General features: G+C 47.2%; 1 protein-coding gene across 1 annotated transcript in view; it reads right to left on the bottom strand.

Moving 5' to 3' along the window:
* Positions 1–15,914, bottom strand: part of LOC122927648 — a 281,579-nt gene that overhangs the window by 96,746 nt on the left and 168,919 nt on the right. The window lies entirely within an intron of this gene.

Genomic DNA, 15,914 nt, shown 5'->3' with positions numbered 1-15,914 from the left:
GTACCTCTGTATTCTTTTGAACGTATTAGAGGTATTGAAGGGGATTCCTAAGTGTACTTTTCATCTCACATTAGAGACGCAGCCAAGATCTTTTATTCTGCAAATACTGCACATGAAGTATTATTTACACTAGGGCTCAGGAGCAAGCTATTGGAAAATTCTTTGCATAAGCAATTCTCTACTGAATGTCCACAAATATTACACTATAGTACTACAACCCCTATTCTTGTTTGCATCCATACATCTTTATCTGGGAAGAATTGCACTGTGAATTGTTTGGAACTGTGATTGATACAGTTTTATATACTACAACTCCTTTTCTATACTGTAGTAAAGAGACTTGTCTATTGTCTACAACTGACCTGGTTACTGACTCCAGCACCATTTGCCAGCCACAGCACCTACATCTCCTGCCCTGCAGCCATACAGCATTCATAGCCAGTGATGGCCAGTTCACCGTGTTCGCCCGCAAACACATGCGAGCTGCCATCTTAACTCAAGTCCGGCAGTGCACAGGTAAGTCCTTACCTGTGCCTGTGCGCGAGCCGGTCTGAAATGAAATGCAGTCGCCGGGAGCAGGCAGTTCCGAGAACAGCCCGATGAAGGCCCCCGGAGGCTGTTCTCGGAACGGCTTGCTCCCGGTGACTGAATTTCATTTCAGACCGGCTCGTGCACAGGCACAGGTAAGGACTTACCTGTGCACCACCAGACTTGTGAGTTAAGATGGCAGCTCGCATGTGTTCGCGGGCAAACACAGCAAACTGGCCATCACTGTTCATAGCACCAAGGGTACTCCAACAACCTTCACGCAGGAGCCCCAAAATCAATGAACCGCCCATTGTTTTTAGTGTATTGCTTGCTGTTACCCTTATGCAGTGAAATCTACATTGACCACCCGGTTCCCCCACTGATTAAATCTTGTTGTAAGAGTTCCAAAGAGGAACCAGTCAGTTGGAAGCCCTGTCAAAAGAAACCGGTTTGTTCAATTTCCCCCTTAAATGCAGCACACAGTGCTAGAAGAAGACCATAATGCAGCACTGGTAGGGTCCAATGAGATTTCCACAACATGAATTCTACTGTACATGTATAGAATCAGGAATAATATGTGTAGAAGATAATTCAGATCAACAGCTACGACATTATTCAGAAACCTGCTGCATTTTATAATGAACATTTAAAATCCCTATTGTGAGCATTTCCAATATTCACAGGGAATTTGTGGCTTGATGAGGGTTTTGTTTTACTATTGAAATTAACAGATGCTTTGTAACTTGTACATAGCTATAGACACACATTCATTTCATCATTTCTGTGGTGACACTGAAGCTGCGGAATCCTCTTGAAGAAGTCATGCTTGTATTGCTGAGGGAAACGTACTGATTAAATCTGACTTCATTAATCCGGACACATATAACATTTATTTGTCCTTGGAGAATTGTTTCGCCAGGAGGGGAAAAATTATTGCTTTTTGCTTAGTTCCCAGCTACCCAAGATTAATAAAATGGGATTTTACACTTGGCAGTGGTTGTAGAACACTATTAAAGGTGGACGAAATAAGCAGCATATTCCCTGTCATTATTTTGGAAGAGTCTCAAGAGATTTAAGGTATTCACTTCTTTGAACTTTTTTTGTTGCAACATTTTTTGTTGCAAGACAAAGTTGAATAGAAGCAAATTTAATTATGCATTCTGACAATGACCAACACAATAGATTTTCAATATGGAAGTGACAAAATCTGTACAAAGTGATCTACATTCGTTATAGCTATTAAACACAAAGGGGGACATTTATCAAGACCGGTGTTTTACATGCTGGTCTTACTCTCTCACAGGCCTGCTTTAGATGCATATCAATGATTAAAGGGGTACTCTGGTTATATCAAGTTATTTCCTATTCACAGGATAGGGGATAACTATTAGATCTGTGGGAGTTCTAACCCTGGGAACGCCACCGATCATGAGAACAGGAATCCCATACCCGTGAAGCCCCCCAAAATGAATGGAGTGGCCAGTCGGGCATGTGTGTGGCCACGCCATTCATTTCTATGAGAGTTCCACAGATAGTGGAGTACAGCACTTGGCTATCTCTGGAAATCCTATAAAAATGAATGGAGTGGCAGCACACATGCCTGATCGGCCACTCTGCTAATTTCGGTGGGCTCCACGGGGTACAGGCCCCTATTCTCATGATCAGTGGGCATCCCAGTGATGGGACCTATACTACCGTGGATAGGGAATAACTTTACATAACTGGAATACCCCTTTAATAGATATGTAGCATCTGTGCAGGTCCGTGCATTAAAGCGTAGATCTACACCTGCAAGGCAGCTGGTCTAGATTTCCGCTATAGTAGAAAAAACTGAGTAGTAGTGGCGCTCACCAGACTTTATACACATGGGAAGCACGGATTGCGCTGGGAACCAAGCATCAAAATCCAAATGTGATGAACAGAAGTGCAGACCTCCAGCTTCCAATACAGTGACAACCTTTATTCTATTCTTTATAATGCAGTAAAAACCGACAGTGTATTCACATCTACGCGTTTCAGATAGATTATTCCTGATCCTGCCTCATGACAAAAGTGAATAGCTACACTCTGGTTTAAGTAGACAAAGCTACTAATTGCCAGGTGGACACAATTAACATAACATACGCCCAACTTTAATTTAGTAATATATTCAATATTATGAAAAAGGACTAAAAGAGAATAAAAATGCAATACATTGACAAACTTCATAATTTACATGAGAGCAAGAAATCAATAATGCATTAAATCTTGTTTGCGATTTAACCCTTGTGGAACAGAGGTACCCATAGAAAAAATAAAAAAAACCTCCCTATTCAATAGCTTGCGTTTATAGTCGCCTCTGCTAGTAGGGGGATTAACTCTTTCCAGGCCTTGTACCCGAAAACTTGTTACATTGCCCTGGTGGACCAAAGCATAGTGGAGGCTAACTACTGATACATTTCTTGTTTAAGTAAAAGGTATGTCTGACAGGTGTCTGCGGATTCTAACTTTCAGGCTATTGGTTGTACAACCAACATACTGAAGATGGCAACTGGAACATGTGATGCAATAAACTACATGACTGGTATTGCAATTTATATACTGTTTTAATTCAAATGAATGTTGCATAACAAAAAAAGAAATAAAAAAAAAGTCAAAATGTAGTTGCAGCACGTGCAAATATGATGTCCACATTTATAAGTGCCTTTATATCTCATCCAGGTGGATAAAGTCATTTTTTTTTCAACATACTGTAGGAAGGCGGAAGGGGCCGTCATTGATGGAAGACATGTGTCACCGAGATTCCTGGCCTCGGTGAGGTAAGAGCCGGTTGTTTTAAGTGTCAGAGGTAGCTAGTGCTGACTGACAAAGTTTTTTTTGTTAGTATGACTGTAAAGCCAATACGGGCCGGCTCTTACTGGGAGTAGCCAAAGTGCTGGGTGGGTGGCTACTCCCCACACTCCAGGCCGGGTCTTTTTGGCCTATATAAAACCCAGCCAGAAGTCTCAGCTGGGTGTGGTTTATCAGAGAAGCTGGGGAGTCTCTGTGTTTTGGGACCTGTGAATTTGTGCCATGCTAAAGGGCTGAGAGCCGCATGCTGGGAAACAGGCCCCTAAAGTCTGCTGTGGACTGCGGATGGAAAACTGCTAACCAGGTCAAGATTTTGTATGGTGGACATTGCATGGTGTGAACAAACACCAAGACTGTGAACAGTCATTTAGTTTTTCCTTATGTGTGAATAAACACCGAACTGTTTAAGTTAAAGACTTTGTGATTGCCTCTATACTGCGTCCGCCAGCCTGTCTACCAGAACAAAACCCCACAATTGGTGTCGGATGCGGGCAAACGCAGTGAGGCAGGCCTGAAGGCTGAATTTTTTATTTATTTTTCCCGGGCACAAATGCATGTCCTACATTAAGACGGCAAGGTTATGACCCGTGACCCCTTACAAAATGGATGCAGTCGGGAAAGCTCTCGTGGAGGCTAACAAGCAGCAGCAGGACACTAACCAGCTGCTATTACAACATGTCATAGTGTTGCAAGCGACTGGAGCATCCCAGAACATCCACGATGCCCGGAAAGCTGTCCGTGTGGCGATCCCTAAGATGTCCCCCCTCAGATGACGTCGAGACCTATATGGCGAGGGGCCCATCAAACCCCAGAAATCTCCACTCCAGACCCTGCGACCGGTGCCAGCCAAACCCGCCCGGGACGCATCCCCTGCAGACCCAGCCTCGGTGGTTTGCTGCTGGTGTCACAAGCCTGGACACATAAGGGCCGACTGTCCCCATCGGGGTGAACTCATGGATACCAACTATGGCTACCGCCACTGATTGTATGCCAGGAAGCTGTGTGCCACAAGTACCTCCGAGACTGTAGACAATAGTGGCACTGCTGGATTCAGGGAGCCTGGTGTCCCTGGTAAGACCTGCCCTGGTGTGGCCCATCGAGTATACTGGCCGAAGGGTTGGCGTTGTGTACATTCATGGGGACTTAAAGGACTATCCCACCGCCCTGGTCTCTATATCAACGGTGGCCGGCAGGTGGACTCATAAGGTGTCCGTCGCCACAAAATTACCGTATGAACTAATAATTTGGAGAGACTACCCTGGTTTCCCAGCACTATGGCCGGACACGAAAGTTACCTATATCTGTGAGACAGATGTGACCGTAGCAGAGTGGCCCAGCTCAGGGTGGAGACCAGAACCCTAGGAACCTGAGTCCGAAGGGACAGCGGTAAGGGTGACCACCACTTTTGTGGAAGAGGGGGAGACAACCCCGCTAAGTATGATGGTGGGAAACATGGAGGACTTGCCGCCGGGTCCGGAGCTAGCTGACCTCAAAGTCTCCGAGGATAATTTTGGTACTGCACAACATCGGGACCCATCCCTATCCCGAGCCTGGGAAAATGTATTAATAATAGATGGGGAACCATAACAGCCGGGGGCAGAGGCGGCGTTTCCCCATTTTGTGGTTCATCAAGAAATGTATCAAGTAAATCAGCTGCAAGGTGAATCCATTGAACAGTTGGTGGTGCCCAGGCTTATCGCAAACTCGTGTTAGAGTTAGCCCACCAGTGTGTTCAGAGAGATAGAAGAATATTGGAAGTCCTGCTCAACCTGTCAGATAACTAGCCCCAAGCCATATTTCCATAGTACCCTGGTACCCCTCCTGATTATCGAGGTCCCGTTCGAGTGAATCGCTATGGATCTCATAGGCCCTACTGAAGTCTGCTAGAGGACACCAACACATCTTGGCTGTCCTCGACTACGCCACTTGGTACTTGGAGGCGTTGCCACTGTGGCATACATCAGCCAAACTCATTGCTAAGGAGTTAATAGAGATGTTTTCTCATGTGGGTCTGCCTAAGGAGGTTCTGACTGACCAAGGGAACCCGTTTATGTCCAATGTCATGAGGGAACTCTGTAAGTTGCTCCACATAAAACAGCTACGAACATCCGTGTATCATCCGCAAACAGATGGCCTGGTAGAGATGTTTAATCAAACATTAAAAAATATGCTAAAAAGAGTGGTCTCTAAGGATGGGAGGGACTGTGAACTTCTTCTGCCCTATCTCATGTTCGCAGTGCGAGAGGTGCCCCAGGCCTCTACTGGGTTCTCACCCTTCGAACTGCTATACGGCAGACACCCTCACGGTCTCTTGGACGTTGCCAAAGAGGCGTGGGAACAACAACCCACACCGCACAGAAATGTTGTTGAGTACGTCACTCAGGATGGATGGAAACAGTTTTACCTCTGGTTAGGGAGCTTATGGAGGCAGCGCAGCGAGCCCAGAGTAGGATCTATAATCGGCAGGCTCGGGTCCGGTCCTTTAACCCGGGTGATCGGGTATTGGTTCTGATACCAACCGTAGACAGTAAGTTCCTAGCTAGGTGGCAGGGGCCCTACGAGGTGTTTGAAAAAATTGGAGAGGTAGGGAAACCTGTACAGAAGACAGCCCACGACCAGGGTTCCTAGGGAAAGCAGTTTCAGCCCCTCTGTCTGAAGCAAGGCAAACTGCTGCCACAGTGAAAATTGCTGACAGCCTCTCCTCTAAACAGGCTCAGGCCAGGGAGTTCATTATTCGGAACAGGGATATGTTCTCTGACCTCCCTGGACGCACTTCCATAGTCCGACATGACATTACCACTGAGCCTCAGGCAAAAGTCCGGTTGAAACCATACCGGGTACCCGAGGTTCGGCGACAAGCCATCGCGGAGGAAGTACAGCTAATGCTCCAGATAGGGGTCATCGAGGAGTAAAAAAGTGAATCGGCCAGTCCGATAGTCTTAATACCCAAGCCGGACGGGACATTGCGGTTCTGTAACGACTTCCGCAAACTGAATGAGGTGTCCAAGTTTGACGCATATCCCATGCCCCGAGTGGATGAGCTTATTGAGAAGTTGGGCCAAGCCCGGTATTTTTCTGTGTTGGACCTCACCAACCTTGATGGAGGCTGCCAAGGAAAAAACGGCTTTCATCATGCCAGAGGGGCTGTTTCAGTACAAGGTATTATCCCTTTGGTCTACATGGCGCTCCCGCTATGTTTCAAAGGCTAATGGACATTGTACTCCGTCCACATTGTCGGTACGCTTCGGAGTACCTGGACGATATCGTTATCCACAGCACCGACTGGCAAAGTCACCTACCTAAAGTACAGGCTATAGTGGACTCCCTTAAGAAGGCTGACTTAACCGCTAACCCAAGTGCGCAATAGGGTTAAAAGAGACCAAGTACCTGGGGTATGTAATTGGGCGCGGAATTATTAAACCTCAGGTGAACAAAATTGAGGCAATTAGGAATTGACCCCGACCTGTCACTACTCAGCAAGTAAAGTCGTTCCTGGGTATGGTGGGGTACTATATGAGGTTTGTCCCCAATTTTGCTATAGTCGCCGCACCATTGACAGGCTTTTTAAAGGGATGCAAGTCAGTGGCGGTTCAGTGGAATGAGCAGGCAGAAAAGGCTTTATCCGCTTTGAAGTCTGCCCTGTGTGGGTCCCCGGTATTGGTGACGCCTGACTTCAAGAGGGAGTTTGTGGTACAGACAGTTTCCTGAGCCGCAAACTTACCCCAGCCGAGACTAGGTACAGTATAGTCGAGTGAGAGTGCCTGGCCATCAAATGGGCACTCGAGTCTCTCCGCTATTATCTGTTGGGGAGAAAGTTTTGTCTGGTGACCGACCACTCCCCTCTCAAGTGGATGAGCCAAGCCAAAGAGAGGAATGCTCGGGTCACCAGATGGTTCTTATCTTTACAAAACTTCAAGTTTTCTGTGGAACATAGGGCAGGCAGGTTAAAGGGAAACGCAGATGCCCTTTCCCGGGTACACTGTCTGGCGGGTGTTCACCCCCTCAGGGTTGAACAAAAGGGGGAACTCTTCTGTTAAAGAAAGAAAAATCTGCAAGAGGAAAATTGACGACAAATTGAAGAGACGGATAGTACGAATGATAAAAAGAGCATAGAACAACTTCCAAAGACATTACAAGTGAACTCCAACGTTCACATCAGTTTCAGATCGCACCATCCGTCGCTGTCTTAGCCAAAGTGGACTTAATGGAAGACAACCGAGGAGGAATCCACTGTTGAAAGCAAATCATTAAAAAGTGAGACTTGAATTTTCCAAAATGCATATCGACAAGCCACAAAGCTTCTGGAAAAATGTCCTTTAGACAGATGAGACAAAACTATATCAGCTCTATGTTCTCAGATGCAAAAATGAAGCATACAAAGAAAACATTGTACCTATTGTGAAACAAGGAGGAGGCTCGGTTATGCTTTTGGGCCGCACCTGGCACAGGGTGTCTTGAATCTCAAGACTATTAAGGCATTCTGGAGAGAAATGTGCTGCGTAGTGTCAAAAAGCTTGCTCTCAGTAAAAAGGTTATGGGTCCTCCAACTGGATAATTACCCAAAACACACAGCTAAAAACATCCAAGATTGGCTAAGAGCAAAGCATTGGACTGTTCTGAAGTGGTCTTCTGTGAGCCCTTATCTAAATCCTATTGAACATCTGTGGAAGGAGCTGAAACATGCAGTCTGGAGAAGGCACCCTTCAAACCCAAGACAGCTGTAGAAGTTTGCTTATGAGGATTGGGCCAAATACCTGTGGACAGGAGCAGACATCTCATTGGGAGTTACAGAAATTGCGTGATTGCAGTGATTGCCTCAAAAGGTTGTGCAACAAAATATTAAGTTTAGGGCTCATTCACATGACCTTATTGCCATTGTGTCACGGTACTTTCTGTGACAGAGGTTAGAAGATCAGAGAGACTGCACGTGAGGTTAACTGACAGTCTCTTGATTCTCACTGTTGTTTGGTAATTACCACACCTCTTGTCAGGTGCAGCTGGTGGTCATTACTGCTTCCATATTTAGTTTGGTTTCACACTTCATTCCATGCGGCTGATATTCTCTGCTTGGATTTTGAAGAGTTGGGGTGTATTCCTTACCTATGCTCCTGCTCATCCATTTTCTATTAGCTAAGTTGTACTGCTCTTTGTATTTGGTTGTTCCCTTGTGCTTGTTGTTACTAGGCCTCAGGGAGACGCTGGTTCGTTGAAGTAACCAGTCATCTCATTCCCTTTCACTACATCTAGGGCATCTCAGGGTTCCTAGGGTTTAGGTTACGGCATATCTATTTTCCCATGCAATATACTTGCTTCCACAAAATACAGATTAAGGGGTTCGATATACAAACCGGATTCCCAAAAAGTTGGGACACTATACAAATCGTGAATAAAAACTGAATGCAATGATGTGGAGATGGCAAATGTCAATATTTTATTTGTAATAGAACGTAGATGAAAGATCAAACGTTTAATCCGAGTAAATGTATCATTTTAAAGGAAAAATAAGTTGATTCAAAATTTCACGGTGTCAACAAATCCCCAAAAAGTTGGGACAAGTGGCAATAAGAGGCTGGAAAAAGTAAATTTGAGCATAACGAAGAGCTGGAAGACCAATTAACACTAATTAGGTCAATTGGTAACATGATTGGGTATAAAAAGAGCTTCTCAGAGAGGCAGTGTCTCTCAGAAGCCAAGATGGGTAGAGGATCACCAATTCCCACAATGTTGCGCAGAAAGATAGTGGAGCAATATCAGAAAGGTGTTACCCAGCAAAAAATTGCAAAGACTTTGCATCTATCATCATTAACTGTGCATAACATCATCCGAAGACTCAGAGAATCTGGAACAATCTCTGTGCGTAAGGGTCAAGGCCGTAAAACCATACTAGATGCCCGTGATCTCCGGGCCCTTAAACGACACTGCACCACAAGCAGAAATGCTACTGTAAAGGAAATCACAGAATGGGCTCAGGAATACTTCCAGAAACAATTGTCAGTGAACACAATCCACCGTGCCATCCGTCGTTGCCAGCTGAAACTCTACAGTGCAAAGAAGAAGCCATTTCTAAGCAATATCCACAAGCTCAGGCATTTTCACTGGGCCAGGGATCATTTAAAATGGAGTGTGGCAAAATGGAAGACTGTTCTGTGGTCAGACGAGTCACGATTCGAAGTTCTTCTTGGAAATCTGGGACGCCATGTCATCCGGACCAAAGAGGACAAGGACAACCCAAGTTGTTATCAACGCTCAGTTCAGAAGCCTGCATCTCTGATGGTATGGAGTTGCATGAGTGCGTGTGGCATGGGCAGCTTGCATGTCTGGAAAGGCACCATCAATGCAGAAAAATATATTCAGGTTCTAGAACAACATATGCTCCCATCCAGACGTCATCTCTTTCAGGGAAGACCCTGCATTTTTCAACAAGATAATGCCAGACCACATTCTGCATCAATCACAACATCATGGCTGCGTAGGAGAAGGATCCGGGTACTGAAATGGCCAGTCTGCAGTCCAGATCTTTCACCTATAGAGAACATTTGGCTCATCATAAAGAGGAAGGTGCAACAAAGAAGGCCCAAGACGATTGAACAGTTAGAGGCCTGTATTAGACAAGAATGGGAGAGCATTCCTATTTCTAAACTTGAGAAATTGATCTCCTCGGTCCCCAGATGTCTGTTGAGTGTTGTAAGAAGAAGGGGAGATGCCACACAGTGGTGAAAATGGCCTTTTCCCAACTTTTGGGGGATTTGCTGACACCATGAAATTCTGATTCAACATGTTTTTCCCTTAAAATGTTAAATTTTCTGAGTTTAAACTTTTGTTCCGTGATTTATGTTCTATTCTGAATAAAATATTAGAAGTTGGCACCTCCACATCATTGCATTCAGTATATATTCACGATTTGTATAGTGTCCCAACTTTTGGGGAATCCGATTTGTACCTGTTTTCACAAAATATTGATTGAGGCCTGTGATATACCTGCTTCCACAAATACTGCTCTTCTATAGGGACTTAAGCACAGGGTCAGTTTAAAAATGACAGGCAGAGGAAGAGGCAGGCCATTCTGCAGGTGTGGTAGGGGTCAGCCAGGCCGGAGCCTAAGTGGGAAGTTGGAGAAGGTGCGTACGATTACTTCAAAGAGCGCACCAGAGTTGGTTGAGTGGTTCACTCACCCTTTCACTTCTGCACCCTTCTTATCCTCTGTATCTGCACCCTCCTCATCCTCTGTATCTGCACCCTCCTCACTCCCTGCTGTGTGCACCCCCAAATACACCACCACCACCACCATAGCCCCTCCACTCGAGTTAAAGGAATTATTTTCCCATCCATTCCCATACCTTACCGATGCACAGCCATTTTTGACATCGGATGAGGAAGAGGAGGTAGCAACGGCTGCCACCCAGCGGTCTGATGACAGTACCCAGATCAGCCCAAGGAGGGTAGTCCCCACTGTTGCTGCCTACTCAGAGATCTCAAATGTCAGTGGTGGTGAAGGTGCCGATGAGGGGAGTACAGAGGAAGAGACTGAGTAGCTGAGAGGGAGGTATCTGGAGCGAGCCATCCACCATGCACGGTCACTTCTGGAGCTCCCAGGACGCCGGCACATGGCTCCGCAGTGTGGGATTTTTAACGTGTCAACTGCTGACAATAGTGCTGCCATCTTCAGCCTGTGCTGTCAACGCATAAGTCGCGGTAAGCCCAACACTCACCTAGGGACAACCGCCTTAAGATGGCACCTGGCCTCCCATAACCAAGCCCAGTGGGAGCAACGCCGTCAGAACCCACAAATCCACACTCTCGGCGCTCCACGTCCTGCCTCTTCTTCTCCTCTCTCCTCCCATTTGTCCTCAACTCCACCTTTCACCGTGCCGTTGTCGCGTTCATCTGAAAAAAGGCAGGCTTCCATGGACCAAATGTTCGAGCGTAAAAAGTTGATGACGCCGGATAACCCTCTTGCCCAACGGCTGGCCGCTGGCTTTTCGGAACTACTAGCCCGCCAACCACTGCCATATAAACTGGTGGACTCGGAGGCCTTTAGAAAATTTGCGGCCATTGGCACACCGCAATGGAAAGTCCCCAAAAGGAAATATTTCTCCCAGAAGGGCATCCCAGAGCTATATGGCCACGTTCAGCGGCAGCAGCAGAAACAGAGCAGCAGAGAGGGAGTATATTTCTGGCACACAGTCTCGGTGTCAAGATACATCTGACCACAGACATGTGGTCTAGAAAACGGGCAGGGAAGGTACATAACTTTTACTGCCCACTGGGTGAACCTTCTGACGGCCGTCAAGCAAGTAACCTGTGGCTCCCGTGTGGATTTGGTGTTACCGCCAAGGATTGCATACAGGCCTACCTCTTCTTCTCCTCCTCCTCCTACTCCATCTTCCGTCTCCTACTCAGTTGACTCCTTTTCCACTGCTACCGCCTATTCCGCTGCGCCCCCCAAGCTCCCCAGAACCTATTTGATGTCCCAGGTGAGACGTTGCCATGCTGTGCTGCGGCTGTTGTGCCTGGAATCCAAGAACCACACCGGTCCTGAACTGCTTTCAGCTATCCGGTCACAGGCCGATCAGTTGCTAACCCCGCTCAATTTGACAGTTGGTAAAATGGTGTGCGACAACGGTGCCAATCTACTGAGCGCACTGAAACAGGGCAAAATGACATAGGAAAATCTCTGGCCATTTTAGAAGATCTTACATGGCCATGCTGATGTCCAGCGGCGACACCACTTGCCCGTCAGACGTCTGATTTGTGACACAGCCCACGCGCTGGAACTCCACCTTGTATATCCTTCATAGGCTGCTACAGCAGCAATGTGCCATTAACGACTACCTGTACGAACTCTGCACCAGGACAGGTTCTGGGGAGCTTGGTTTCTTTTCACCGCGCCAGTGGCTGATTATGTGCGACGCCATTTGATGAGATCACCAAACTGTTCAGTCGCAGCCAGGGCACCATCCGTGACATCGTACCTTATGCCTTCTTTCAGGAGCATGCATTGCGTTGTGTCATTAATCAAGCTGTCGAGGAGCAGGAGCAGGAAGATGAGGAAGTCGCAATGCTGAATGAATTCCCCGGGGGGAACTACTCCATCTGAGACAAGTCAGCATGAGTCTGAAGAGGAGTCAGAGGAGGATAGCGGCGGGGGGGGGGGGGGGAGGAGCAAAAAGAGCAGCATTTGAGGGGACTTTAAACTTTTTGGGGATCCCTGGTGTTTCCTGTGGCTGGGGGGAGACCGAGGACAACATTCTCCTGGGCGATGAGCAGGAGCCAGGGCGCTTCATTGCTTCCAATTTAGTGCAAATGGGGGCCTTCATGCTCCAGTGTTTGAAGAGGGACCCTCGTATAAAAAGCATAAAGGGCAAGGACAAGTACTGGGTGGCAACGTACTTAAACCCCCAGTACAAACACAAAATGGCAGACATGTTACCAGCATCACAAAGGGCTGGCAGAATGCAGAATTTCCAGGCTTTGCTGTGAGTGATGCTGCATTCTGCTGTTGCGGGCGCTGTGTCACAACCAGACATCTGAGAAGCTCTGACAGATGTCTTTCAGAACCTCCTCCTTGAGCTTCTTTGTTTTGGTTTTCAGTTCCTCATCTCGTTAGCCTCTCTCAGCTGTCTTGTAGTTGGACTGATTCCTTCCCTTTAAATTCCTCCCCATAATGCATTAGTGTGCGGTTTATACAACTTCCTGGAGTGTGTGTGCATGCTGATCCATTTCCCAGTCTTCTACAAGATAAGTGTTGTACATTCATTTGTGATTTTATGTTTGCTGGATCCCAGGTGACCCTGACTCCCTCCGTGTCTAGTGTAGGGAGCCGGTGGTCGTGTCCCCTAACTGTTGTAGGGTGTTCAGGTGTTATATAGTCGAGGTTCGAGGATATGCGATCATCCACCATTGGGGTGTTTGCATAGGCTGAGCAGAGTCAGGGAGAGTGCCAGGTCTTATGCAGGGGTCTCCCTTTTGTTCCTTAGTTTTGGATCACCTTTTCGAAAGGATGCTCAGTGCAGCAGTGGGGGATCGCGACCGATAAACGCACTCGCCTAGCTCATTTCTAAAAATGAATGAGGCATGGATCTCGGAGGAATTCAAAACCTATGACGACTAAGTGTAATTGAATTTCCTTATGCCAGCCCACACATATCCGCCACCACTTAGAACAAAGAATGGTCCTTGTCTTATGTATATGCAGCAGCATAAAAGGTATTTTCTGTCTGGTGAATGTCTACTTTTTGGGGCCTGTACTGACCTACAGTAAAATTTGTATCCAGTGACCACCTAATGTACCTCCAGCCACATAATCACAAGTTTTTTTCTGTCAAATGAATGCCTAATTTTTGGTGCCTGTATTGACCTACAGTAAAATTTGTATCCAGTGACCGCCTAATGTACCTACAGCCACATCATCACAAGTTATTTTCTGTCAGATGAATGCCTAATTTTCGGGGCCTGTACTGGCCTACAGTAAAATTTTTAGCCAGTGACCACCTAATGTACCTCCAGCCACATCATCACAAGTTATTTTCTGTCAGGCAGTGTTGATCGAGCACCATAGTACTCAGGGGCTTGGGCTGAACACATTGGGATGCTTGGGTGCTCTAATGAGCACCCGGGCACAAAGGAAGTCAATGGGAGAACCCGATTATTAAACCAGGCACCCCCTGCTCTGAAGAGGGGAGGGTGCCTGGTTCATAGGAAAATGTCAGAAATTGATGAAAACACCACTGAAATGGTTCACGAACAGCATGGGGAGGAGGTCTGGATGCAGGGCTGGGACAAGGTCCACCACCAACAGAGGCTGAGCTGCCCAAGTGCGCCCCCCCCCCCATCTACCCCACCAGACATTTAGATGTTATTTATTCCTGCAGCTCTAATGCTCTGATGATCACTGATCAGTAGATGACTCAAGTCAAGCCCCCCCGCCATTTAGATATGTATGTTTGTTATTAATCATCATCCACCCCAACCCACCCAATCCCCCCCGGGGCGTTCCTTGTAATTTTACCCCATCCAGAACCCCATCAGACCTCAGATTAGACAGAAAAGAATATTATCTTTATTTAAAAACGATCTTACTTCACTTCTGGGCAGACTCTCACGCTCTATCCCTGCTGGGGCCTGGGCTGGGTCGTGACTCAGTGCTGTGCTGCTGCCTGCTGCCGCCCGCGCTGCTCCTGGTCTCCAGAGGGCGCACATGTCACCTGACTGCATACAGCGCGTCAGGTCAAAGTGCGCGCTGTACACAGCCAGTCAGGCAAGCGACTGAGCAGAGACCAGAGCAGCGGAGCGGCCGACCCAGGAGGAGGAGTGGGGAGGGAGCATGTAAGTCAGTGCCAAGTGCTCACTACTCCCTCCGTCCTCCAGTGCGGCCGGCAGCCCGACAGGCGTGGCAGCAGCAGCGACGTGGTCAGTGGGTGGGGAGCTGGCCTGTGCCCTGAGGCTGGAGCCTCCCCAGCCTTTGTGTCGGCCCGGTCTGGATGCATCTTGGACTCGCAGGTCGCTGCTAGGAACGATGTTATGTTGTCCGAGTAGTACGCCACTTTTACAGACTCACAATAATATGCACAAAACCAAAGATAAAATGGATTTTAGTTTTGCAAGGAAGAGGCACTGTGATACAACCTGTATATCACATAAAGGAGGGCCTCATTCACATTGTGGTACAATTGTTCAGGTAGTTGGACTCCTACACTCATAAAGCCTATGCACTAAGGGAAAAGGCTGCCAAAAATTAACGTATTTTTGCCCTATAAGACGTACCGGCCCATAAGACTCACCTAGTTTTTTTAGGAGGAAAATAAGAAAAAAAATATTTTAAACCAAAAGGTGTGCTTTTGGTGGGCTTTGAACTAATGGTAGCCTGTCAATGACACTATTATGGGGGTCTGTGGTTGGCACTGTTATGGGGGTCTGTGGATGGCACTGTTATGGGGGTCTGTGGATGGTACTGTTATGGGGGTCTGTGGATGACACTGTTATGGGCGTCTGTGGCTGACACTGTTATGGGGGTCTGTGGCTGACACTGTTATGGGGGTCTGTGGCTGACACTGTTATGGGGGTCTGTGGCTGACACTGTTATGGGGGTCTGTGGCTGACATTGGAATGGGGGTCTGTGGCTGACACTGTTATGGGGGTCTGTGGCTGACATTGTTATGGGGGTGGCTGTGGATGGCACTGTTATTGTGGCATCTGTGGATGGCATGACACTGCTGTGGGGGGATCTGTGAATGACAGATAAATAGCATCTTATGCTATTTGACATCCACAGATCACGCCCATAACAGTGTCAGCCACTGTGAATGACACCCAATACAGGGGGTGGAGGCTGGCATCTACACTAGTTTTTAAATGGCAGCAGGGACCCAGTGCAGTCATTGTATTCCATTGCACCGGGACCCGCTCACTGTACTAATGGTATCTACTGTAACTGCAGGCAGGCAATGGTTAACTATAGATATGTTCAATCCAGCACTGAGCAGCCTGTACTTATGATCATAGTAGGATGGAGGCAAGAGGCAGGAGGCTGGGCGGGCGGGCACTGGCAGCGTAACTTC

The sequence above is a fragment of the Bufo gargarizans genome, chromosome 1 (genome assembly GCF_014858855.1).
Source record: "Bufo gargarizans isolate SCDJY-AF-19 chromosome 1, ASM1485885v1, whole genome shotgun sequence".
NCBI classification, from domain to species: domain Eukaryota; kingdom Metazoa; phylum Chordata; class Amphibia; order Anura; family Bufonidae; genus Bufo; species Bufo gargarizans.
Note: the sequence above shows the minus strand (reverse complement) of the source record. Positions and strands in the feature narration are given on the sequence as shown.